Genomic DNA, 25,983 nt, shown 5'->3' on the forward strand with positions numbered 1-25,983 from the left:
GTTGTTTTTTTAACCACTCTCCTCAATGACTCCTTTTCTTCTTTTTAAGTGTATTTACTTAGAGAGAGAGAGCAAGAGCAAAACAGGGAGGGGCAAAGAGAGAGAAAGAGAGAGAGAGAGACAAGCCCAAGTAGGCTTCTCACTGTCAGCACAGAGACCAACCTGCGGCTTGAACTCACGAACTGCGGTATCATGACCTGAGCCAACACCAAGAGTTGGACACTTAACCGACTGAGTCACCCAGGAGCCCCATCCAATGACTCTTTCTTAGTGGCTCCTTCAATTTCTACCTCCATCCTCTCCTGTGTTCTGAGTTCACAGTATTGCTCGCTACTCAGCTGAGGCAAGTGGAAAGATCAGGAAGAGGGTGCACATGGGTTCCCAGCGCTTCTCCCTGCCTCTGCTCCAGCAAAGTCCCCTCTGTCTCCTGCAGTATCTCATTCTGTCTACAGGACCCACTCCCCATTCCCACCAGCAGACTGATGGGCTATCCCTTCTCTCATCATAAACAAAATGAACCAACCCTCCCTCGACCCTTCTCCCACTCCCGGCTGCCACTCCCGGCTGTTCTTGATCCCTAAGCACAGAATTCCTTGGAAGAACGGTCTACGATCGTTCTACCATTTTGTCTTGGATCCTCGCCAGGGGCATGTCACCACCACCACTCAAAGTCACCAGTGATCTCTGTGCTGTGAAGCCAATGGTCATTTCTCACACCTCCTGATGGAAGGCGGAGGAACCTCGGTAAGGCATCCTCCAGGTGGAGAAGGCAGTTGGGACTGAAAAAAGGAAGGAAGCCGCTCAGCATGGTTTCCACAGAGTTTCATCCAGGGTAATGTACTGTTGGGGGGGAATGAGGAGGGCAGACTATCCAGGAGATGTGTAAACACCGTTCCCCCTCATCCTTCCTCCCCCCCATTCTGTGCCTTGTCTGGATCTTCATCCCCAGTTTTTATGGAGTGAGGTCACAGGGTCGTGATTTCAAGGGGGCCATCCGTGCACCGCAGGCTGTCTATTAGCTGTCTAACCTGACACCTTTTATGCACCAGTCGCCTCCACTATTTACCTAAATTGGGGTTTTCTCTTGCACCTCTTTGGGGAAGATCAGAACAAGCCTCCCCACACCCAGGTCAGGCAATTCATGAACCCGCACAAGGCCTGGAGCGCAAGCCCTGAGGGAGGTCGTTGCATGGGCAGGAAACGGGGTGGAGAGCCCAAGGGGCACTCAGTGTGGTCAGCACTCCTACACCCCCCTAACTTAACCTCTCAAAGGCATTTGACACCATTGACTGAGTTTCGTCCTTGAAACAGTCTCTTTGTTCTCTCCCTCTTTGCCTCCTGGATTTCTGCACGGTCCTCTGTCTGCTTTCTTGGTTCCTCCTGTCCCTCTTACGTCCTATCTGTCTTTGCACTCAATCCTTGGGGCTCCTCTGTCTACAGTTACTCCTAATTGACTCACTGAGCCTCACGCTTTTGAATACCACTGTATAGTAATGACTGCCAAATTTTTATGTCCGTGGACCTTTTCCCTGAATTCCAGAAATACAGGATCATTCCTCTATGACATCTTCATTTAGATATCTCATGGCCAAGTCAAAGCACATCCAAAACCAAGATCGTGTTCTCACCCACAAACCAGCAACTCATTCAGCCTTCTGGTAGCTCAGACCCAAACCTGCCCGTTACCCTCCAGTCCCCATCTTCCTCCTCCAGCCCTCATCTGGTCTGCTAGGAAATATACCAAGATGTATCCAGAATCGCGCCAGTGTTCACCAACGCCCTAACACCATTATCTCAGCCTTGGATTGATGCACGCATCTCCTGTGTGGTCTCCCTGCTGCCTCCTTTGCATCAACTGCCCGCTCGCCCACCCCATCAGCATACTGAAATGTTAGGACCCCTCATCCACCAACTCAGCCAATACCTTCCACATCTGGCTCCGTATCTACTCAAGCTCAAAGCCACAGGCTTTATGGTGACTCTCCACACCACCTGCTCTCTGGTCCTTCGTGACTTATTGGATGTGTACCATGCTGCCCACACATTCTCTTTAGTGCTTCCAGGTCCTTGCCCCTTAGCTGGCCCCCAAACTCACTCCATCTCCTTAGAGTCATTCCATCTGCTCCTGCAGCTTCCGAAGCTGCTCTCACCCCAGCAACCTTGTGACTTATGCTTTCACTTCCTCCAGGCCCCTGCAAACTCCCCACCTCAGGAATTCCTCCCTGACGCCCTACCTAACGAATTCACCAGAGCCCTGATGCTTACTATTCCCTGTTTATTTGTCTCCTTTGAAATCACATCTCCATCCAACATACTGTATATTTCATTTTGTTAATGTTTTATTTATTTTTGAGAGAGAGAGAGAGAGCAAGCTGGAGAGGGGCAGAGAGGAGGACACAAAGAATCCGACGCAGACTCCAGGCTCTGAGCTGCCAGCAAAAGCCTGACGTGGGGCTCGAACCTACACACCGCGAGATCATAACCTGTTTTGCTGACGACCGTACCCCCTGTGCCAAGGAATTGTGTGAAAACCATGTGTTGTGTGAATGCTGACTAGAAAGAGCTGGAAGAAATCATGGCAGTGGCATATGAGGAACAGAACTTGAATGTCCAGAGAGCACTGTCTGCATAATTGGCATTTTAGACCTACTTGCATTTTTCTAAAAAAAAAAAAAAAAAAAAAAAAGTATACACACACACACACACACACACACACACACACACATTGCAAATAGAAACTCTAGCCATTAAATGTGCTCTAGTGATTTGTTCTTCTTTGTAAGTATTTGGGCATTAGAAGCATTTGCCCCAGTGACTAGGGTTTGGTTATGCACTCCTCAGGTGCCAGAATGTTCCAGGAAAGAGAAGCTGTGATGTGTTTGAGACCAGATGGTAAATATTACAATGCTCAAGTAGAAACATGATATACAACATGTCTTGGAAAAACAATAAACGAACAAAACACCCTCTTCTACCTTGTATTTTATATTCTGCTTGTAAGGGACAAATTTCTGCCACTGATTACATTTAAAATATTTTTTTTCCATAAAAAGAAACCAAGCTGGTGCTGTAGATTCAATATTAAAACAACGTGACCCAAATGCTTAGTTGTTAAGTATGCTGGTAGCCAAGTGATTCTGTTTCCTTATCTTTCTCTCCTTGTTTGGATTTTTCTCGTTCTCTCTTCTCTTTGGATTTTTCTACCCTTCTAACCCTGTTTGAGCAACGGGCAAATTGTGGCACCTCAGCTGGCCATGTGTCTGCCAACAACTGGGGTCTCAGGGAGCAAGGATGCAGGGGACACACTACTGAATTGTCCCAGTTTGGGGTTTCTGGGTACGTTCCTCGTGGCTCACCAGTCCTTTCCCAAGACGATGTTATGTTTTACGATGGAGGAAATGCTCTTTAGAGACCCTGGCCAGACGAACCCCTCAAACAAATTCTGTACCTGTGTCTGCCTCTCAGCCTTCTGCGAACAGACAGGAGTGCGCTATGGAATTAGCGTCTAAAAATATAACTGAATAAACACACAATAGAAAACACAAAGGCAGCAAGAATTATGGGCACACTCAAACGGGAAGAGCAAAACTTAAATTGCAGGTCTGAAAAATGAGCTCTTTTCTTGGAAGACTCTGTTCTGTTCTCCTTTTTTTTTTTCCTTTTTCTTTTTAATGATTCTAATTCCACGAAAATGGAATGTAAGACAAAGCCTTTGAAAGGGAACAGGGAGGCAGGTCAGCACTAATTCGGTTTAATTAATGCCATCCTGTTTTGTAATCTACAAACAATTATTGCAAATGCAAGATACTATATCTGCCCTTCCTTAACTGCTCTCTGTACTTTGACAAAACCATTTTATCACCCATTGGTTGCTACCAAGAAAGGAACTCTGAATTATCCCAATGGCATGTCTGTACTTCATACAGAATGACCTCGTTTGGCCAAATCTTGAGGAGATAGAAAGTCTGTCTGTTGGCCTGGCTTGCCTAGGGCAACTTGAAGAAGACCTCGCCAACATCACGAAAATCATTCTATCTCTTTTAGTATCTGGCACCATGTTGGGTTTGTGTCCATGTTCCTTCTCAGATGAAGTTCCCATTGTGACGGCTGACACTTGTACCCGGGACCGTGAGTTTGTCCGGGTGCTTAGAATCCTATTGGATCTGTGATCTGATTAAGATCAAATAGGTTCATCTTGTTATGTGGATATCTCTGGACTGGAACAGGCCTCCTCAAGCTTTCCAATTTAGGTGCAATGACTATATAGCAGGCAGGACAACTTGGGATGTGTAACAACAACATGTGAGTTCTCTTTAGCATCATACATTTTATTTTTAACACTCCATCCCATAAGTAAATTTATCACTCCATCCCATAAGAATGTCCCAATATTGGATGTAATGTAAAATTAAAAGTATAAATAACTCAGAAAAAAATTGGGCACATCCAAAAAAATGTGTTAAAAATCACTTCCATACAATTGATACTTGCCCAGAAATCTGTTATAAATTACTTGCCACTTCCCATACTCGATAATGTAAAGAACTAAACCATAGTTATGCTATAACTTTGTAAACTCCAGCTCACTCTTTCATACCCTCCAGATATGTGGACCCCAGTTTGAAAGCACGATGCTAGAGAAACATTAGCATCACTTAACTATTTATTCCTCCCCACTGGTATCAATCTTATATTGCACAGACCAGAAACTAGAGGCCAACATATTACATACGAATGACTTTGTACTAAGGGTGCCATATTTAGTAAATAAAAACATGGGATACTTGGTTAAACTTGAATATCAGATAAACAACAGATCATTCTTTTCAGTGTGTGTTCCATATTTACTTGAAATTCAAATTTAAATGGCTGTCTTGTATTTCATCTAGCAACCCTATTTTGTACTGGTGTACCAAAACGATCGTATTTTGCCCAAACGCAGTGTTCCTTTGCCTGTTCCCACCGTCGCCCTTCATCAACCTTCCTTTCTGTGATGTGAATATATATCTTCTCATATGATGGAGCTGGGGGGCTCAGAATGCTCTTGTTACAGACCAGTGTGTTCTATCCCAGGCCAATGTTAAAAACAGAACTTTGTTTTCAAAGTGTGTACAGAGGAACTAAGGAAGGTGTTAGTTCACCTTCATTTGCACCATTTGCACCACAAAAGGCACAGGATAAAGACAAGAAACTTCCAGATCTGTCACAGGGCACAGATGACCACAGAACAGCTGTGACTCTAAATGAGACAAAGACAAGGAGGGTGGGTTCACTTCACCAGGAGAAATGGAGACCAGGAGACTGGGGGCTGTTCTCTGGAACTTTCCTTTAGGGCAAGGTCTCAGCTGGAGACCTTGCTTGACCTTGCTTTTCTCTTTCTTCTCCTGGAACTTCAGTGCGATGCTCAGCTCCAGCGCCATCTTGTGACCTGAGGATGGGAGTCACGTTCTAAACTCAATGGTAGCTCCCCAGATGCCCTGTGGTGCTCTTGCATAAAGTCAAAACCAGTGGATTGGTCCAGAGCCTTCTGCCAGGGCTGGGGGTCATTGTCTGCTGATTCTAATGCCTGTAGACTGACCATAGTGACTCTGGGGTTTCTGATGGATGGTGGTCCTGCCCAAAGACACAGAGAGGTTCTTAACAAGAACCAAGTTTCCAACTTCGTTTGTTTTGTTTCAGACGTGTTGAGCTTCAAAACACACCGGAAAATCAACAAAGGGGCAGTTGGATAAACAGATCCTGAGCTCAGGAGATAGTGTCATGAGTGTAATGTCTAAGAACACAAAGAGATTGGATTAAATCCTGTCTCTGCTGCATCCTGGATGTTGACCTTGGGCAAGTTCCTGAATCTCCATATGCCTCTGTTTCCTCATCTGTTGAAAGGGAGTAAGAATAGTAAGACTTACCTCATAGGGACATTACGAGGAGTAGGTATGGTGAGGTTCTGGTGTGAACACTTTGTACGTGTTCCCTCTTATTACTCTCTCCTGTAAATCATCGACAGGTGTTTCTCCATGATACTGTGGGATTGAGTAGAGTAGCTTGGGGAGACACTAGCAGAGATACAGCAAGAGAGACTGCAGGACAAAGACCTGCTCATCTCCAACAGACACATGTGGCAGAGGAGAATGAAACTGGAAAAAGTTACAGGGAGGGACCTGTCAGTAAGGAAGAACAAGAGAAGACAGTACAGTGATCTCCCATGGGGAAGTGGCCAAGGGGCCATGTTGGTGAGAAGTCCCATAAGAACAAAGCCTTAAAAAAAAAAACTAACCCAGATCTGTTGCAATCGATGCTATGGAATCTCTGGAGTCCTTGTGACCACTGTTTGGGGGGCGGGGATGAAAGGGCCAGAAGCCAGGCTGATACTGGCCTGGGAAGGAATAGGGATTAGCACACGGAGACAGCAAGTACAGGCCACTATCTTGAGAGGCTTGCTCCTGAAAGGAGGAGACAGAAAAACTAAGGACGTGAACATTTGAGATCGTGTTCTATTTAAAAGCAAAGATGTCTAACGCAAAGGGAATAATTAGGTAGATTTGTTATGCACCACAGGATGGAAGTGTATGCGGCCGATAAAGTAACGGCTTTTGCTATTTCTGTTTCTGTTCCTAATTGCTACTGAGCAAGTCAGCGTAAATCAGAACATTGAAGAGAGGCAGTTCTTTTGTGCGGAGACCTTGCGATGGGAAGAAGGTCTGCAGGAGGTGCAGGATTCCACGGACCTCTGGTGCAGTGGACAGGACCCAGCCTGCACCCCGAGGACTCACCCCAAGATAAACAAGACAAATCATTTGCCTCTACAGTTCTTTCCTACCCTTCCTGGTGCCTCTACTATGGCGAGTACACTACAAAATCACTCTTGCTTTATAAAAACAAACAAACAAACAAACAAACAAACAAAAAAAACAGCTTGAGTGTTTAAAATGCAAGCTTGTCCAAGGGACACCTGGGTGGCTCAGTGGGTTAAGCAGCTGACTCTTGATCTAGGATCAGGTCATGATCTCACGGTTCATGAGTTGGAACCCTGAGTGATTGTGCGCTCTCTCTCTCTCTCTCTGAAAATAAATAAAGTTAAAAAATAATAAAATGCTAGCTCCAAGATATTTAACTCTTATGAAGGTTCACTCCTAGAAGCTTTTAAATGAGTAAAAATTAACTTGTCACATGTCTGTTAACACCTTATGCAAGAAGCTTCTCCTTTAATTAAATGTTTATAAAAAAAATGTGTGTGTGTGTGTGTGTGTGTGTGTGTGTGTGTGGCCATGCCATTTATAAGAACTTCTTAAAGCAAACTTCCCAAACCGTGCCTCCCTTCATTCTTTGGCTTATAGTCCCAGAACAGAGCCTTCCAGGCAGGCTGGGGACTTCAAAGTGGACAGGTGCAGGCATGCTTACCTGGGCGCCCTCATGCCTCACAATGCAGTGGCTGACGGGTGATAGATGGCCCTTGCCACCAGGACTTTCTTCCGTAATTCCACATGGGAGGCACAAGTCTCTGCAGTTCCTAATGGTGCAGGTTGACACGCACAGATTTTTCTCTTTTCTGTCACCTTCCAGAACATGCATATCTCCTCCGTTGTCCTTGGTAACCCCCATTCTTTCATCCTTGCAGAGTTAAGCATTTGTTCCCAGGGAAGGATTAAAGCACAGATCAAATCTCACACAAATGGAGCAAGCTACCCGTTTCAGGTCAAGGTTCACATGAATTATGTCAATTTAAGAACCACCTTCACAGAGAAACTTTTTTTCTCTTTTTCTTTCCTTTTTTTTTTTTTTTTTTTTTTGCAATACCAATTCTGCCAAACCTAAGAAGTACAAAGGTGAACAGGAAACCTTTTTGCAAATGTCACATTTTACTTTCAAATTCCTAAGCACAATTGTCCATTATGTCCCAGAAAATTGGTAATAACTAAAAAAAAAAAAAAAAAAAAAAAAAAAAAGCAGATAATGGATAAGTACTGTGGCAGACCAATTATAATGTATGCTTAAAATTATCTTTTTGCAAACTTGTTCTCAGCTCTTTGGTTCTTTTGATTTATGCGAACCGTGACTTTTTATCTCTAGGTATCATCCCTCATTTTAAGAGATCTGGTGAAATCTTTTACACTGAAGAAAATGGAGGGAATCCAATTTCTTGTCCCCCAAAATGAGACAGATTCTTTTTTTTTTTAAATTCATCTCTAGTTTATTATGCTATCGAGCTTTAAGAAAACTTCTACTTGTTTCTTTATGTCCAGATATCTGACATACAGAATATGGATATTTCATATCACTAACCGGTGCACAGCAAAATGTAATTTAAGAGAACAGTTTTCAGTAACTGTTTTGTAGAATGAACTTCGCACCTGGGAGTCATAAGTTGGGCCAAGTTTTAAAAATCCTTCGGCAGTTGGAAACGCAAAATAGCAAGATAGAGCAATTATGTTGAGAAACTTTTTTTTTTTTAGCCTCCAGAGACTCACATCTATTAAAAAGAAAATTGTCTTCTTAAAGTGTGATTATAACTCTGTCCTTTTGAAGTTCGGTAGTGAGAACAAAATGTGCCTAATTTTTGTTTATTCTTTATTCTATCTGGATTGGACATGATTTATCACAGGTGTACCTGCAAATCATTTTGTAGCTTTTCCTCCTCATGAAATTTCGCAGTGCCGAGAATTTGCAAAGAAGACTTCTTCCCCAAGACTCATGGCTTCTTCAGTGTTGTCTCTTTTCTTTCTTTAGTTGTGGAGTTTCTTTGCTCCATCCTCAAGTCAATTTCTGGGATATTTGGGATGATTTGATGGTTATCTAGTTGTGTCTTAGGATGAGAGGAGTCTAGGTTCCTCCTACTGCACCACCACCTTCCTCCTGTTGCTCAAGATGAGATAGACTTTTACCCTTATTGACAGTAGTGCCAAAGTATGGGGGAAAATGTGTTACTGTGTTAGGTTTCCTTAGAGGTGTCCCAGAAGCCACAGCATTGGAGAAAATAACTTTATATTTTGAATTTAAAATCCGTATTTTGGTATGAATTTCCCGACACCTGACGACATATTTATTGTTACAACTGAGAGACGCTATTCCATGAAAAGAACTCAAGAATTATAGGCAGCTATGTAGGAGTTGCATAAAGATCTTTAAAAAACACAAAGATTTGCATACCATTTTTTCTATATTTGGTATTGTTGATATTGGATTAGTTCTTCCTTCTGCTGTGTTCACTGAAATCAAGGGATAAAAGCCATTCTGGGATAGTGTCACAAAACTGAGCTGCAAGCTTGAGCCTCTCCTTTCCTCTAAAATAAAGGGTCTTTTAAGCTTTTGGTTTTTTTTTTTCAGGGCTCAGCTTGATTCATGGTTTATAGCAAGGGTTGGCACATTACAGCCCATGAGCCAAATCCAGCCCTCAGCCTGGTTTTATAAATAAAGTTTTATTGGTACATCCACATCCACTGGCTTAGATATTGTTCATGGCTGTTTTCACATTACAAGGACAGAGTTATTATGAAAATTATAGGTGTTGATGAGAATCAGCTAGGTCAGGCCAAAGTGCCATATTTACCATAACTGAATTACAGGAAAGAAAGAAGAAATTGTTTATCAGCCAAGAGGTGGGGACAACCACGAGCCCTAGTTTCCTAAAACTTTAAACTTGCAATCTCTCTTGTATATAATCTAAGGCCCACCAGAGATTATTTTATGGGTAGAGAGGGTGGAGGCAAATGGTCTGCTAGTCCTAAGTGAGCAGACTTGAAGAACTCTATTGGAAATGATCAATCCCTTTTTTAATTTTGTTTTCCTCCAGTGTCTGGCATTCAGCCTCATATGACAGGGAACAGTTTCCTCTTGGGTTGTTGGGAGGGTTCTTTCAGAGAAAGCATCCCTGCCTCAATTTCTCCTTCCACAAAGTGGGGGGACAAGAGGTCCCACTCTTTTCGATTCTTTTTCTCACTTGGCTGCCCTCCTGAAGAAAGCCAGTTTGTCCCTGTCACCTATGCCCATTGCCCCTAAGCGGTCTGTACCAGGCCCCAGCGAAGAAGCTCTTGGCTGGACTCTCCTAGACTCTGGGGCCAATTCTCCTTTCCATGGAAGAAGGTCTTTCTTTTCCATTAGGGGCAGCTACCCAAGTTTAAGTATGGGATTGAAGGGAAGGAAAGCTGTGCAAGTTGCTTTCGTCCCTACTCAAGATCTCCTCTAGGCTATGCTCTAAGAATGGCATTCATGACTGGTGTGGTCTGCTAGGGCTCCCTGTTGGGGTCTGGGGTGAATGGCAATAAAGAATACTCACATTCCAGATACTGTGTTCTGTGCTTGCATTTTGTGGGGAGAAATTGAGGAGAAAGTTTAGCGTCCTTGGATATGTAGGGGAGGAAAAAAATTTCCTCTACCCTCTTAGGTTATAGTAATGAGGCCCGCAAATTACACTGCTAAAAGGTAAATTAATAGTAAAGAGGGTTTATTTGTGCATATAGAGTCCTTCATAGAAAAGAAGACCCTGGCAGACTAAGGAGCTTATATGCCATTTTAACAAAGGGCAATACATTGTAGGTAAGTGACAAGAAAAGGCAAAGGGAGGGGCACCTGGGTGGCTCAGTCAGTTAGGTGTCTGACTTTTGGTTTCAGCTCAGGTCATGAACTCATGGTTTCGTGAGTCCAAGCCCCACGTCAGGCTCTGTGCTTGGAGCACAGAGCCTGCTTCAGATTCTCTCCCTCACTCTTTCTCTGCCCTTTCCCCACTTGTACTGTCTTTGTCTCTCTCAAAATAAATAAATACACTTTAAAAAGAAAACATGAAAAGGCAAAAGTGTCTAGGGTCCTAGGGTAGTAAATTGTGGAAAAGTAAATAACATGGAGAGAAACGAATGGAAGATAAGGATTATTTTAGTAAGGTTTGTTTGTCGATCTTCTGTCTCCAACGATCAAGGTGGTTCTCCTCCTGGTACAAGAGCAGGGGAAGTGAAATGCCTTTACGAAGGTAAATGTATGTCCTGCTTTTGGGCAGACAGTGGGGGGACACAGAGCTCTTTCTGCATTTGGTGCTTCTTAATTGCCTTCAGTTCAAAATAATCCTTCTGTCAAAGTGGCATATTTCGGGATGGCATACTCTGATCCCCAACCCCCCCCCCCCCCCGGCTATCCTAAGGATGCACGGTGCTCCCTAAAAAACTGAGGTCCACCCAGAATCTCAGAATGTGACCTTATTTGGAACAAAGGTCTTTGCAGATGTAATTAGGGATCTGGAGATGAAACAGTTCTGAATTTAGGGTGGGCCCCAAATCCTTTTAAGAAGAGAGGGCACAGAGAGATGCACAGGGAAGAGGGCCATGTAGAGAGGGAGGCAGAGAAGGGAGGGATGCTGTCATGGACCAAAGAGCCGAGGACGGCAGCACTGGAAGCTGGAAGGGGCAAGGAAGGCATAGTTGTTAGGGCCTCCAGAGGGTGCACACCCCTGCTGACACCTTGGGCTTTTGGATTTTTGGCTTCCTGACCTATCAGAGAATAAATCTGTCATTGTAAGCCACCAGTTTGTAACACGTCATTCCAGCAGCCGAAGAAAACTACAGCTGACCCATGAACAACACGTGTTGGAACAGCACTGATCCATTCGTGTGCAATTTTTTCAAAACCCTTGGTTTTGAAAATCCATTTTCTCTTCCTAATGATTTTCTTAATCACATTTTTCTTTCCTCTACCTTACTTGTTTCTAGGAATATAGTGTGTAATACATATAGAAAATATGTGTTAGTTGACTGTGTATGCAGTTGCTAAGGCTTCTGGTCAAGAGTAGGCTAGTAGTTTTGGGGGAGTCCAAAGTTTATGTGGATATTCAACTATGTGTTGTTCAAGGCTTGATTGTCATACACATAAACAAACATCTCGGGGCGCCTGGGGGGGTAAGCGTCCGACTTCAGCTCAGGTCACGATCTCGCGGTCCGCGAGTTTGAGCCCCGCATCGGGCTCTGGGCTGATGGCTCAGAGCCTGGAGCCTGCTTCCGATTCTGTGTCTCCCTCTCTCTCTGCCCCTCCCCCGTTCATGCTGTGTCTCTCTCTGTCTCAAAAATAAATAAACGTTAAAAAAAAAATTAAAAAACAAACATCTCATCAACACCCTTTAGTAGTTACACGCTCACAATTATCTCTGTGTACTGCAAAGCCCCTACACGGTACCTTACTATCATGACCATTATGTGCTATTTTTTGAATTCTTGAACTTGTAACATAGGCTGGGTGCTATGCTGGGCTTTTTGCTGCACGTACATTTCAAGACTTTCATATATGTTTCCCAACTGTGCTACCACCTACACATCTCCAGAGTCTTAATCACCAGCACTTCTAAAATATTAAATAGAATAACAGAACATTTCTTCCTTTGCCAATTACCATTTCAGCAATTACTTTAATATATAAAATATTTTAAAAGTTTCTTTCATCTCAGCAGAAAGTCTTTCTACCCAGGGGACTGTGACTCAAAGATGTATTTCAGCCTTAGGCAAAATCGTTTCATTCATTATCCCAGATTTTTGTTATTTGGGTTTTCGTTGTTGTGGTTTACAGACTTGGGATTAAAAGGAAATTTTACACAAAGACTTTATCCAGTGTAAGGAGCTGAGAAAGTAGGCAACACTTCCCCTAAGTACTAGGCATTCAGAGAGATGGGTGGGGAATAAAACCTTGACATTCTGAAAAACCATGTTTTTATTAGTGCCAGAAATATTAAATGGGTACCTGTTATCTCCACTCACAAGATCTAAAACTCAAATGTAGGATGTTGGCATTTCACCAGTAAAGATAAACTGCCTTTCAGTATGAGTCTTAAGCTCTCTTAAATGGTACCACATTTTCAACACTTCACAAAGCATCAAACACACTGACACTTGAGGCAAACATGAATATTTTATTCTCCCTCAATAAAATAGTTAAACACATCCATTCTCTGCCATTCAAGGTTTTATGACCTAAGGCCATGGCTGCGCAATTCAGAAAGAACAGAGCTGAGAAAAAAGAAGAAGAAAGAAAAAAGTCCAAAGCTACAAGTACTATCCAGAAAGTTTTACTTCTCTCCATTGATTATCTTGATCCAACAGAGACACGGAACCTACCACATCTGGGGCAAAAAGCAGCCACTCAGAGAATTCTGGATTTTGGTTCTGTAACTGATGTGATCCTCTCATGGTGATCCTTTTGTGACTCTTCTGAAACCTGTCTCCATTGTTTCTTACCACCATTGACTATCACCCCATTCTGCTGGTGCCACCTTCTCTCCATCCCGAGCATGTAACATTAGGTGATCTGAAGAGTCTGGGGAAATTGGCGTCCATCCGTGGAATTGTCACTACCTCTCGAATTGAGAGGAAATGATGCTCATCGTGCCCACTCAAACGTCAGACACGCTCTGTTGAAGCAGGAAAGTAGATGGCAGCACTCGCCTTCCAGGTCTAGGTCAGAATGGGGGCTTCTGCTCTTCAAAGCAAGAATATGGCCCAGGTACACACATCTTTGCCTGTATTCAGCTGGCCACCCTTCTCTGTGCACACAAGTGATGGATCATGGGGGGACTCCTGGCACTTCCCAAGAGCTGTTTGGATGCATCCAAGACTGAGATGCACACAGGTGTATAAGGATATGTGTCCAAGGGCTTCATTGTCCAAAGTCATCTAAGTGTGATTACCATACTGTAACCCAATCGGAGTGCATGGAAAAAAAGTATATCTAAGATGTACACACAATAGAATATTTGGGATGATTTCACATTATTTTAAAAATACTCTATGTGTGCTGACACTATATTGTATGTGCTTACTAAAGGGTCTGGTAGAACATAGACGCAATGGAGTCATTACCCCCCAACAAGGGAGAAATTTGGAGGAAGAACCTGCAAGAAAGCTGGGAATGAGGAGATTGGGATTTCCAATTTACATCTGTACTTCTGTATTTTTCCTTTTTTTTTTCTTTTGTCTTTACAAACAAATATTTTAGCATTTTTCTTTATAGTCTTTAAAATGGAATGTGTTTGTATTTTTACCTGTTTTTGAACTAGAACAACTAGGAAACATTGATTTTAAAAAGTGAGGAAAACCAGATGGAAGAAGGAAATCTGAATGGTCGAAAGAACACAAGAATGCTAGAGAAAAGTCCATTAACAAAGATGCAAATTAAAAATAAAATTAAAATCTATGAAGATTCATTGACAACAATGTAAGTACCCAATGACGTCAGACAGATGGGACAAAGTGTGTGATTCTCACAAATAAAGTCATGTCTGGCCAGTAACAATGATACCAAAGAATATTAGGAATTTGTACAGAAAGACGAGAATAATATATAAAATGTTTTTAATTCACAAAGTGGTTTTATTTAAGGATCCCATGTTGTGGAAGAACATTCTCCAAGTCTTGCTATAATGAAGGGAATATGGAAGGCTGTACTATAAAATGTAAACATTGGTCATTCCTGGGGTAGGGTAGTTGTCGATCTTCATTGCATTCCTTATGCTTATAGATACTTTGCAGCTTTAGAATGAACATGTACTAATTTGATACTCTGACAAATAGGAGGGACATTAAGAATTGCATGTAGAGTCTTGGTCTAAAGTCAGCAAACACAGATGGCACATTTAAGGGTGGAGTGGCTACAGATGGGGACTGACACATACATGGATTGTCATCACATTTTATCACTGAAGCTATCAATCCAAGTAGTAACTACATAAAATGGGCTTTTAAAAATATTAGGTCATTTTAATTGAATGTAACCATGGTGAATATTGTGGCCCCTACTGTTCTTAATTTGAACATGGTTGAAGTTACAGAGAAATGCTGAGATGTGGGCAATTCTATTCGTCCTTTACACAGAATGAGCCTCTTCCCACAGTATCCTCTTCTGGGCTTCCCAGCAATATAAGCTTTCACATCCAGTCTTTTAAAAGGAAAAGGAGGAAAACTGACTATCACACACGATTCCTTGCCCTCCATACCACCATGATTGGAGACTGTAAATAAAACAAACGAAGAGGTCCCAGACAGAGCAAAGTCCTTTCTCCTAGCACACAAAAGGACTATTTTTGTATTCAGGAGAGAAATCACCTAAAAAAAATGATCCTTTGGTTCTGACAGCTATTTGCAAGCTTTAGAAAAGGGGAGGAAAGGATTGCCTTTCTCAATCAGTGTTTGAATAAGGGTTCTTATGTTAAACTGACATCTTGGTCTTAGGGTGAAACTCCTCTGAGGCTTTCAGAAAACAAAGAGGGCAGGAGTTAGGAAATCTGCTTTTTCAACCCCAGGGTCAGACTCTCAAGTACCAACTATGGTCTCCTTTGCTCTCTTCTCCCTTCACTGGCGGGGTCAGCTGAGATTTCACATGGTATATTTTGGAGCAGAGCTTCTGAAACATTAATGTGCACACAAATCCACTAGGGGTCTTGTTAAAATTATAGATTCTGATTCCATAGGTCTTGGCGGAAAGGGACCTGAGATACTACATTTTCTACAAGCTCCCAGGTGAACCAAGGCTGCCCGAACTGTGCTTGAATGCAAAGGTTTTTGACAGCACTAGAGGAAACAATAACATTTTCTTGCGTATGAGAATTTTCCGTAATTTGCATGCCATTATGGCCAACTTTTGCAATGTTTCTGGGTATACGCATTTTTTATCCAAGGGTGTAGACTGGATAATTACAACAGAATGAAATTGTCCCTGAAATGGATCAAACAGTAAAGAAAGAGATCTTGCAGGATGTTGGAATCTAGTAGGTCTGTTACCGGAGCATACCGTATACCTCCATGGAAACTGAACCAACTAGATGGCATCATGCCCTGCTAGCAGGCAAGACAAAAACACGATTTAAGAACACAGACACTCTAGACAACTTTGTGGTAGTGACAGAGGCAGGTACTATTGGTGTTTCCTACGCCAACCCTCTTCATTGCATGGAAGTAAAAAACTGTGACATGTTAAGTCAACCTACGACACCACGATGGAACAGGAATGTAAAGCCAAGGACCATTCATTCTAGATCACTGCACTGTATCAACAACCTAGAACGGAGCCCCTTATTTGAGTCATCCAACACAAATGGCATGCAGAATTTGTCTCATTCACCAATGTCCACGGGAAATCCAGCCACACAGAGTTTTTGTGAATCTGTTTTGCAGATTTCATCGAAGATTTCATAAGTGAGATGAAGAGGGATAGACTTCATACATTTCACAGCTTATAATCTTCCAGATCTTTGTGACCTTGCATGCCTTTTAAAGATTCCCATCTCCTATTCTCCCTCCATATCTCTCTCCTCCTTTGATGACCTTCATCTTCCTCAATGAAGCAAGGCCATATGGCATTAAACCTATATGTGCTATCAAACTCCATGCTCCACAAAACCAAAGGGTGCTGATCTCCTTTAAGTGGCTACTTAGAAACCATGTATTGCTTCTCTTAGATGCTCATATGATGTTTAATTCTATGTGTCAACTTGACCAGTCTGAGGGATGTCCAGATAGCTGGTAAAACATTACTTTTGGTGTGTCTGTGAGGGTGTTTCTGTAAGAGATTAACATTTGAATCAGTAGCCTGAGTAAAGAAGATCTACCTTCACCAAACGCGGGAGGGCCTCATCCAACCCACTGGGGACTTGAATAGAACAGAAAGGCAGAGGAAGGACAAATTTTCTTTCTTTGTTCTTGAGCTGGCATGTTCATTTTCTCCTGTCCTCAGATCCTGGAACCCCAGATTAGAGTAGTTTATTTGGCAGTAAATTTCTTTGTATAGCCAGTACTAAATCAGGAATAATTTTTCTTAATTTTGTCTTGTTTAGTATTTTTTAGTAAACTTTTTTTAATTTTGGAATAATTTTAGTTTTACAGAAAAGTTATAAAGATAGCATGGAGATTTCCCTTACAACATTTACCCAGTTTCCCCTAATATTCACATCTTACATGACCATGGCCTGCTTGTCTAAACTATGCAACCAACTTTGGAACATTACTATTAACTGTATTTACAGACTTTACGAGGATGTTCCCAGTGTTTTCAATTGTGAGATATTTCTGTTTCAGGATCCCATCCAGGATACTACATTGTATTTACTTATTAAACCTCCTAGTTTCCTCTGCACCATGACAATTTCTGAGAATTCTCTTGCTTTTTGTAACCTTCACAGATATTTTCTAGATTGTCTCTCAATCTGGGTTTGTCTGATGCCTTCTAATGATTAAACTGCAGAGATAGGGGTTTTGGGGAAGAAGTCCTCAGAGGGAAGGTGTCCTTCCCATCACATCCTATCAGGGGTCCATGATTTCCATATGACTCAACACTGAAGATGTTAACCATGGTCATCTATTAAAGATAGTATCTGTTGAGTTTCTCCACTGTTAATCATTTCTTGAGTTGTGTGACCATGGGATTTTTTTTAATGTATCAATTTTCAAAATACCTAAAGTTATATTTATTTCTTATTTTTATTGAGTTCCTTTTCTCCATGTTCAATTATTTCTAATTCAATTTCATCTCTGTTGCCTTCCTCCAGAAAAAAATTCTTAAATACCATATTTCTCATAGAACTCTCCTGCTTCAACCTGGAGGCTATTCTTGGTTGGGATAAAAGGAAACCCGTATTGTGAGCATCTCCAAGGTGCGAAGGAAAGTAATAAATATTTTATATACATTTCCTACTTACATTTCACAAGAGCTCTCTAAATTAAATATTAACAGACCGTTTTTTTCAAATGAAGAAACTAATTTTCCCAAGGCCATAGTTAAGGACAGTAAGTAATAAAACAGGAGAGAACCTGGATTCCCTACCCAGAGGTTCAAGATCACCCACAAATTTCTCAAATATGACTGTCGCTCTACTGCATGGGCCCACTCCCATTCACCCTCCCGAAAAGAGAGGTCTGCGCCCTGCACCATAAGCATTCCCTAAATATCACTGCCTTCAGCATTCACTCCTGCTGCCCCCTTTCTCCAAGTGACCTTCCCAAAATCACTCATCGTCCAAGCCCAGCTGAAGCTCTTCTCCTCCTGGAAGCTCCTCCTCATGACCATCATGCCCACAACGCCTTCCCCCTCATGTTGAGTGTGCTGCTTCTAGCATTCTCTAGCACTAGAGATGGTCTTCATTCCCTTGCACCCAGCTTGTTAAACAGGGTTAGCCCGTCCTTGCACCATGCCATGGAGAGTATAAAAGTTCCAGCCCTGATTAACAGTGCCTGCGCTAGGAAACCCCCAGGGAAGGTCTTTGGCCTCTTAGCTGGAGCTGTACATTATGTCCGTCTCACTACATCCCACCTCTTTGCATTAACCCACTCCTGTGGTCTCCCCTTGTATTTAGCTACATGCCCATGCCAAAGTTACCCAACCACCAAAGTACAGAGAGCAGTCCTCAAGACTGTCATCACTTCTGATGCAATTTTGCAAGCTCTGGGGAGCTTCCCTAGACCATTGTCTGGTTCAGTAATTCCATAGAAGGATTCCCAGATATCAGAGAAAGCTGTTTTGCTCACAGTTATGGTTTACTACAGCTAAAGGGTACACACGGAAATTGGCAAAGGGAAAAGGCATGTGGAGATGCATGTGAGAAAATTACAAATGCAGAGCTTCTAGGTACTCTGTCCCTGTGGAGACATGGACAGTGTTACAATCCAGCACTGATGGGTGACAATATACACAGAATACTGCCAAGGAACACCCCCTTGAGACTTGGGTGTCCAGAGTTCTTATGGGGGCTCCATCATGTAAGAAGGACTGACCATGCGGCCGATCTCAGTCCCAACACACTCAGGAAGACAAGCTGATATCGCATGACCCAAAGCGTCCACCCTCTGTCACTTTGTGAGGTTTTCTGGCATGGCCAGAAGCCCCACCCTAAATCACAATGTTACACAATCCAGTGACCCCAAGGCCCCAGGCAAAGACACCTCTCACACAGGACGTTCCAAGGGCTTAGAGGTCACCTCCAGAAGGTAAGGGGCAAAGGCCAGATCTCTTTTTGAACACGACTAGATTCTAGATTACACAGTCAGTGTGTCTTACCATCTTGAGGACCTTGCCCCCTTTTCTAACACTTAGCTCTGCATGTGTTTCTTATCATAACCAGAACGTGTGTGTATACACAGATACTCAGACATTGACAATGATGTTTCCAGAGTGCTAGGTTCACGGTTGATTTTGTTTGTTTTTTTGTTTCTCATGTATACTTTTCTACTATATCCAAAGTTTCTACAAAAACGCTTGCCTCTATAACTAGGATGGGAAAACAGATTTTAATGAGGCTTTTTTTTCACATGTTGCCTATCCAGTTTTGTTCACTATGAACTACAAGATTTGTCCACTTACTAACCATTGATATACAATAGTATTTGGAGGACTATACGCTCTTTTTGTTCCTCTGAATTATCTAAAAAATCACTAAAAAGGATATGTTAAGAATAATGTAAACTCAGGCACCTGGGTGGTTGAGCATCCGACTCTGGATTTCGGCTCAGATCAGGATCCCAGGGTCACGGGATTGGGCCCCACATCAGGCTTCATACTGACAGCGTGGAGCCTGCTTGGATTCTCTCTCTCCCCTCTCCCCCTCCCCCACACTTGCTCTCTCTCTCTCTCTCAAAATAAAAAAATAAACTTTTAAAAAATTAAAAAAGAATAATGCAAACCCTACTTGCTAACTAGAATTAGGTATGTGTGCAAGTATAATAATGTAAATACATACCTAAACAGCGTCAGCACATACAAGGCACATGTATATGTAAAAATAACTATATGCAGATGTTGCTATAGAGACATGTGTGGATTGTGTCATTCAAGAATATATAAGAGGCTTCAGCTAGTGTGATATGGGAATACACTCCTATTTGTCTATCAAAATTTCCTCTCCGCTCATTCCATGGTGCTATTTCTTGGTACGGCATGTACCATCAATGGAGACGAAAGAACCCCTAAAGCATCAAGATTGAATCTTAGGGGTAAAAAAAGTCGTAGTGTTTTTATGTATAAAGCACAAATAGGCACGTAGTACAAAACCAGAGGCACTGTGTAACTATGGCATTAAACTTTCACGGGAGGGAGACGGCACAATTAGAAAAGAAAAAGTCCAAAGAAATGAAAGCAACCCCTCTGTGAAGGCATACCTTTCTCAGTCTTAACTGAGAAGTCCATACTTTACACCAGCATTTTCTGAAGTGACTTCAACTGTAAACACAACAACACTGAATGGAGGTCGTGGTGCCTCCTCCCCGCCAAGCGTGAAGCTCACCCAAGCTTCCTTGTAACTATCTCTACGTTTGCAAGAAACCAGCACCATCTCCACCACAAGGGAGGTGCTACAGAATCATGTCATGAATAAAGCAACCACCTGAGCACCAAAGCTTAACAATAGAAATAACACAATTATTGAACGTTTACAATGGAGCCAAGAATGGTTCTGTTAATCTCCTTGGTCCCGACTGCAACCCGATGAAGGGGACACTGTGATTACCATTCTCTTTTTATAAACAAGAAAAGTGACACACAGAGAGTTTAAGTTGAGTTTCCAAGGCGACCCAATTAGGAAGTGAGAGACCCAAGGACAGACCCGGGAGCCGAAGGCTCGTTCCCCTTCTCTGTATCAACACAACATCATTATTCCTGAGAGCGATCCGGCACTTGGAAGAAGTACTCTTTATGCTAAGGAAGAATAAACATATCCTTCATAAATAATACAAAAACAAGCAACAGCTTCTGCAGAGTGGAAACACACTGCCAAGGAGCCTGGAGTATGCTGGCAATTAATAAAACATTTTTAAATATAGTCTGTAATTTGAATACAATAAGGAAAATCAATTAATGACTCTGAAAGAGGGAGCAAGTAGAAACAATTATTATAATTTTGCATGTATTGAGAACTCATAAAAGGCCTGCTGTCGAGCTCAAAAAATCCATTCTCTGTGGTGTGAGGTGGCATTTTAACCACTGGTAGAGATGTCAGTCTACATTGCTGGACCACTGTTTTAATTTGGTAGGGTATGCCTCTGCGAGATCTCTTTCTAAAAAGTCAAATAAGGGGGTGCCTGGGTGGCTCAGTCGGTTAAGCGCCCGACCATCGGTTTCGGCTCAGGTCATGATCTCATGGTTCATGATCTCACGATTCATGAGTTCGAGCCCCACGTCGGGCTCTGTGTTGGCAGCCCAGATCCAACTTGAGATTCTCCCTCCCCCTCTCTCTGCCCCTGCCTCACTTGCATGCACTCCCCCCAAAATATTTTTAAAAGTCATATAAAAGAACAAACGTGTTCTTGTCAAACAAAATAACAGAATGTTCTCACTAATTCCATAAAACGTGTTTGATGCCAATGCTATACTCCTATGTATGACAGAGCATTCACACACAATAAATTCCAGGCACAAACAGCTGCAGGTATTAACGTCACATGATTCTGTCTAGTTTTCATCAAATCTTTGCTATACAATTCCAGAAGGTCCTGTGTTTAGATTAGATTCTATTATTTCTGCCACCCGAACTCCTCTTCGACATAACATAGTCACTTTGGAAAGCTCGTATTTTGTTAAACGTGTCTCTGACCAAATGTCTAAATAATCACAGTCTCTCAAAGATGAAAACCTATGCCATGAAATGCCCCTGGTGGGAGCGTTTCTTTCAATTGTCCCAGGTCTGTTGCAAAGGATTGTTTTGGTTTTATGTTTAAGTTTTTTCTGTTCCTTACAAAGCCCATAGTAAGAGTTCTGGAAATTAGCCTTTAGATGATGATTGTGGGTCTCCTTCCACATTTTCTAAAAGCTACATCTCTAGCCCCACTCTGTGTGAGTAAATCTACAGCTTCAGCTATGACTGATAAGCAATGATTTCTAGTCAATGTTAATTCCAACAATAGATGTTTTGACTACAACGTACAGCTATAGAGCTGGTGACATGCATTGCTTAATTTACTCCCCAAAGAACAGAAGGTATTGGCACAGCTATCATCCCTGACAGATGAGATTCCGGGGAGAAATATCACTTACCAGAGGTGGTGCTTTAGAGTAGGTAAGCTGCAGCTACAAATGGACCCAACGTGGTGGCTCAGACGTGGTCACTCTCATGCACAGTGTAGGGCTTGTGCCATGGGGCAGTGGAAGTCTCTGGTCCACACAGTCATTCGGGGATCCAAGCTGTCATGCTTCTGTTGTCTTCAGCCCACATCTTGCAGGGTCCCTCTGGGCATCAGCTTTACAGTCAGCTGTAAGGAAGTGCAGAGGGGTGGATCCTGTGACAGACATCCACAGTCACACCTGGTACATTCACTTCTGCTCACTTCTGGGGGGACCTGGTCACCTGGGGACATCTACCCATTAGGAGACTGGAAATGGGCAGAGCTGGGCATACGGAAGAAGGGGTGGGCAGTCTCTTCCACAGCTAAGAAGGAGCCTGAATAGGACTGAACCAAGTTCTTCTGACCCAAATGCTGTACCTTCTCTCTATCCATCACTGCTTGAATGCCATGACTTAATCAAAGTATCATTGAATCAACTGGACTGCTTGCTCACTGCAAATATCTTTTTGAGAGGGGACATAGCCATCGCTGTTTGGGCCAGCACTCTAACTGCCCATGTTTTCCTCCAGGAGGAAATGGGCTTTTCATCTCTTGAGAGCATGATTGACCCAAAGGGCTAATACTTTCAGTGCAAATCTAAGCAATGGGACATGCAGACAGAATGAGCCATGGCAAGAGTGTAAGGGTAGGGGGTAGCTGCTGCATATTTGGTTCTGCCCAGAATCCTGGATTCTATAGGTACTTGTAAGGAGGTACCTACTGGGATCCATCCTCTAATAGTGGGTGGCCCCTGGTGGTCATGAGAGTCTTGTAGAAATGAAGGCATTTGTCCAAGAAGAAAACGTTTGTCTGCATAAGAACTCATACATGAATGTTCACAGCAGCACTGTTCATAATAGCCAAAACATGGAAAAATCCCAAATGTCCACCACGTGATGAACGGATCATCAAAATGTGTTCTATTCACATAGCAGAACATTATCTGGCCATAAAAAAACAATGAAATTCTGACACATGCTACATGTGGCTGAACCTCAAAGACATCACACGCAGTGAAAGAAGCCAGACACAAAAGGTCATGTTGTAGAGTCCATTTACGTCAGATGTCCAGAGAAGCCAAACCTATCGAAAGAAAGCAGACTGGTGACTGCCACGTGCTGGCAGAGGGTGGAATGGGGAGTGGCTGCTGATGGTTATGGGGTTTACTTTCAGAAAGGAAATGTTCTAAAATTGTGGTAATGCACAAGCCTGAATCTGTTGAAAACGTTGTGGAATTTAGGTCGGTGAACTGAATGGCATGTGAGTTCCATCTCAAGGAAGCTGCTATTAAGAAAAGAAATCCTTTCTAAGGGGTGTGCAGTGAGCTTGTTCCAATGGGCCAAGGAAGAAGCCTCCAGGGCTCCTTCCTGGAGACTCCAGAGTGCGTCATGATTCCCAGAGCCACATGACCAAGAAAAGCTGTAGCGACCATACCCATGGCACCAACGCCATCCCATGAAACGGGATTCCACGAAACATTCCTTCCGTTCACAGTCATCTTCCTTCTTTATATGTTGAGTCCATGGAGCCTGAGTGGCCAGGAGGCTGAGCGTTGAAACTAATGTTTCCCCCAAGACCCTTCCACAGGGTTACACCCAGGACAATGTTGAAATCTACCTGAACCCCGTGATCCTGGAAAATGGGGAAGGTTAAGAAATTGCCCCACCCTCTCTGTTCTGGAAAGCCGCTGACTGGGAAGAACCACCCTCCCTCGCGTGAGTTAGATAAGTTCACAGACGCCTACTTGTTCACCTAGACGAGCCAGACACACACTCTTCAGATTCCCATTCTTTGCCTCCTCAATGGTTCACTGAATGGCTTGTTCCCACTCATCCACTGCAACAAAAATCTTTGTTAAGCAAACTTTAGTTCAGCTTCTCTCCTTCTCCCAAGGCCCTGAATTTTCTACTGAGATTGTTTTTATTTGGTACGCTCAGCCTGAGACAGAACAGCTTCTCCTCAGGACAGGCTGGCTCAGGGGGAAACCAAGTTCTGGTCTACCATTGGATTGTGCCACCTTTCATTACATTTCCCATGCCCAGATCCTTCTAGAGTTGTGGGTTATGACAGTCATGACTACTCTTCTCTACAAGAGAAAATCCCCTTTTGGGGCACCTGGGTGGCTCAGTCGGTTGAGTGTCTGACTTCGGCTCAGGTCATGATTTCACGGTTCGTGGGTTCCAGCCCCGCATCGGGCTCTGTGCTGACAGCTCGGAGCCTGGAGCCTGCTTCGGATTCTGTGTCTCCCTCTCTCTCTGGCCCTTCCCCAAGCTCTGTCTCTCTCTGTTTCTGTCTCTCTCTCTCTCTCAAAAATAAACATTAAAAATCTTTTTAAATCCCCTTTTGCCTAACTGTCCTTGCTGACCTTGTAGACAGAGCATTCTCTCAAGCTCCATGGACCCTATGTCCCTAGTGGCTTTCCCCACACTTCCAATAATCGTTTGGAATAAAACTCTCTCCTGACTAAGTCTGCGTTTGGTTTCTGTTTCTTTGTTTTTATCTGTTTTGTGTTTTGACACCCAAACACACATGGGGTTCTCAGGACCTAACTGACAAGTGGTTCCTGCAAACACCATCCTTAGTTTCTATGTTGGCCTACTCTCCTCAACGCTGATGGAGTCGATTTTTCAAGACATCTCTTTGCTTCATCTGTGGAGCTCCTTTCATCCTCTGTTTTCTTGTAACGAGTTGAATTTGCCACCAGGAATCAGATCCTCAGAACACAACACTCCTTGGAGAAGCTGTTGGACTTGCTACTTTTGGAAGAAGGTAAAAGGACTTTTTTTGGTGACGATGCAGCCGACGGTCTATAAAGAGAACTATGACTTTCTGTAACACAGTGGGTTACAAAGGAGACACCTTGAAGTCTCGCATGCCCGCTGAGCAATGCTTGGGCAAGGTATACAGGGAGCCATGTCCCATCTGGACTGGCTGGGTTCTGCTCTTGACACCTTCTTCTCTTTCTCCAGCTGATCTGTGCCCAGAGCCCTTCTGTTTTACTGAGTTTCTATTTGGAATTTTTTCTTGAAGTGCTGGCTGTTTATCAGTGCATTTCTAGCTAGGTTTCTCCACCCCAGAGCGACAAGGATGACGGCCGTAAGTCCTACGTAATGTGCACACCAGTGTTCCTCCAGGGTAGTCATTTGGGTTGATGGTTTCAATCCCTTTCTGTCCTTTGTTTTGTGGGCTGTTCCAAGGAAAGAAGCAGGTTTGACCGCCATCACTTCAGTCTCCGGAAAACTTGACTCTACGTGAAGGAGGAACTGAATGTTTGGGGACTCTTTGCCAAGGTTCATCATCTGTCCCATTTTCCTACAAACAAACACAATTGTTCCAACCAGGCTCACGTTAAATAAACAAGTGGCTCACGTTAGCATGCCTATTCTGGTACTTTATCAAGAACTGTATTCTAGGAAGTGAATGGTGGACCTACACCTATATTATAGGCATTGAAGGGCTTTATTTACAAACAAGAGTGCTTTAGACAAAGTCTTTTGCATAATATACATAGCAAGTGATTATTCTCTAGTGACCATAATACTCCTAGTCAAAAGCTCTTTCAATTGACATGGCATTCACGTACATCTTATTTTCTGGAAAGTGTATTGGAAACGGCATGAGAAAAGCCCATTTTATGTGCATTTGGGAGAACTAAGCTATTGAATAAAGAGGAAAACCAAATTGTTACTGAAAGACCTCAGTCTCTACTTTGGGGAAGTTTGATAACTCAGTTTGAGAACTGGGTCTTGGGCTCCTTGCTGTTTGGAACGAGGCACAGATCAAGCAGACGGGCATAAAACATTGAAAAAGACATGGTCCATTCTCCCTAGACATTTATCTTCCAGTTTTATGAATATTCCAGTTAAGAATTCTCGACTACCATGCCAGAGGATGACACATTTCTAAGTCTTTCCCCCCATCCCTTCCTAATACAACCCAA

The 25,983-nt window shown here is 42.9% G+C and overlaps 1 protein-coding gene across 4 annotated transcripts in view; it reads right to left on the minus strand.

Annotated features, from left to right (window-relative positions):
* The window catches only part of PUDP (pseudouridine 5'-phosphatase), a 463,943-nt gene that overhangs the window by 266,385 nt on the left and 171,575 nt on the right, over positions 1-25,983 (minus strand). For 3 of the 4 annotated variants that reach the window (XR_002071974.2, XR_008418356.1, XR_008418357.1), the window contains exon 5: positions 21,976-22,190. The gene's annotated coding sequence lies outside the window, so the exon portion shown is untranslated. Of the gene's footprint in view, positions 1-12,857; positions 16,519-21,975; positions 22,191-25,983 lie in introns of those variants that run through there. The other variant, XR_002071975.2, reaches the window with a different exon arrangement.

This window comes from Panthera pardus, unplaced genomic scaffold (genome assembly GCF_024362965.1).
Source record: "Panthera pardus isolate Hobbes unplaced genomic scaffold, ASM2436296v1 HiC_scaffold_27, whole genome shotgun sequence".
In the NCBI taxonomy this organism is placed as follows: domain Eukaryota; kingdom Metazoa; phylum Chordata; class Mammalia; order Carnivora; family Felidae; genus Panthera; species Panthera pardus.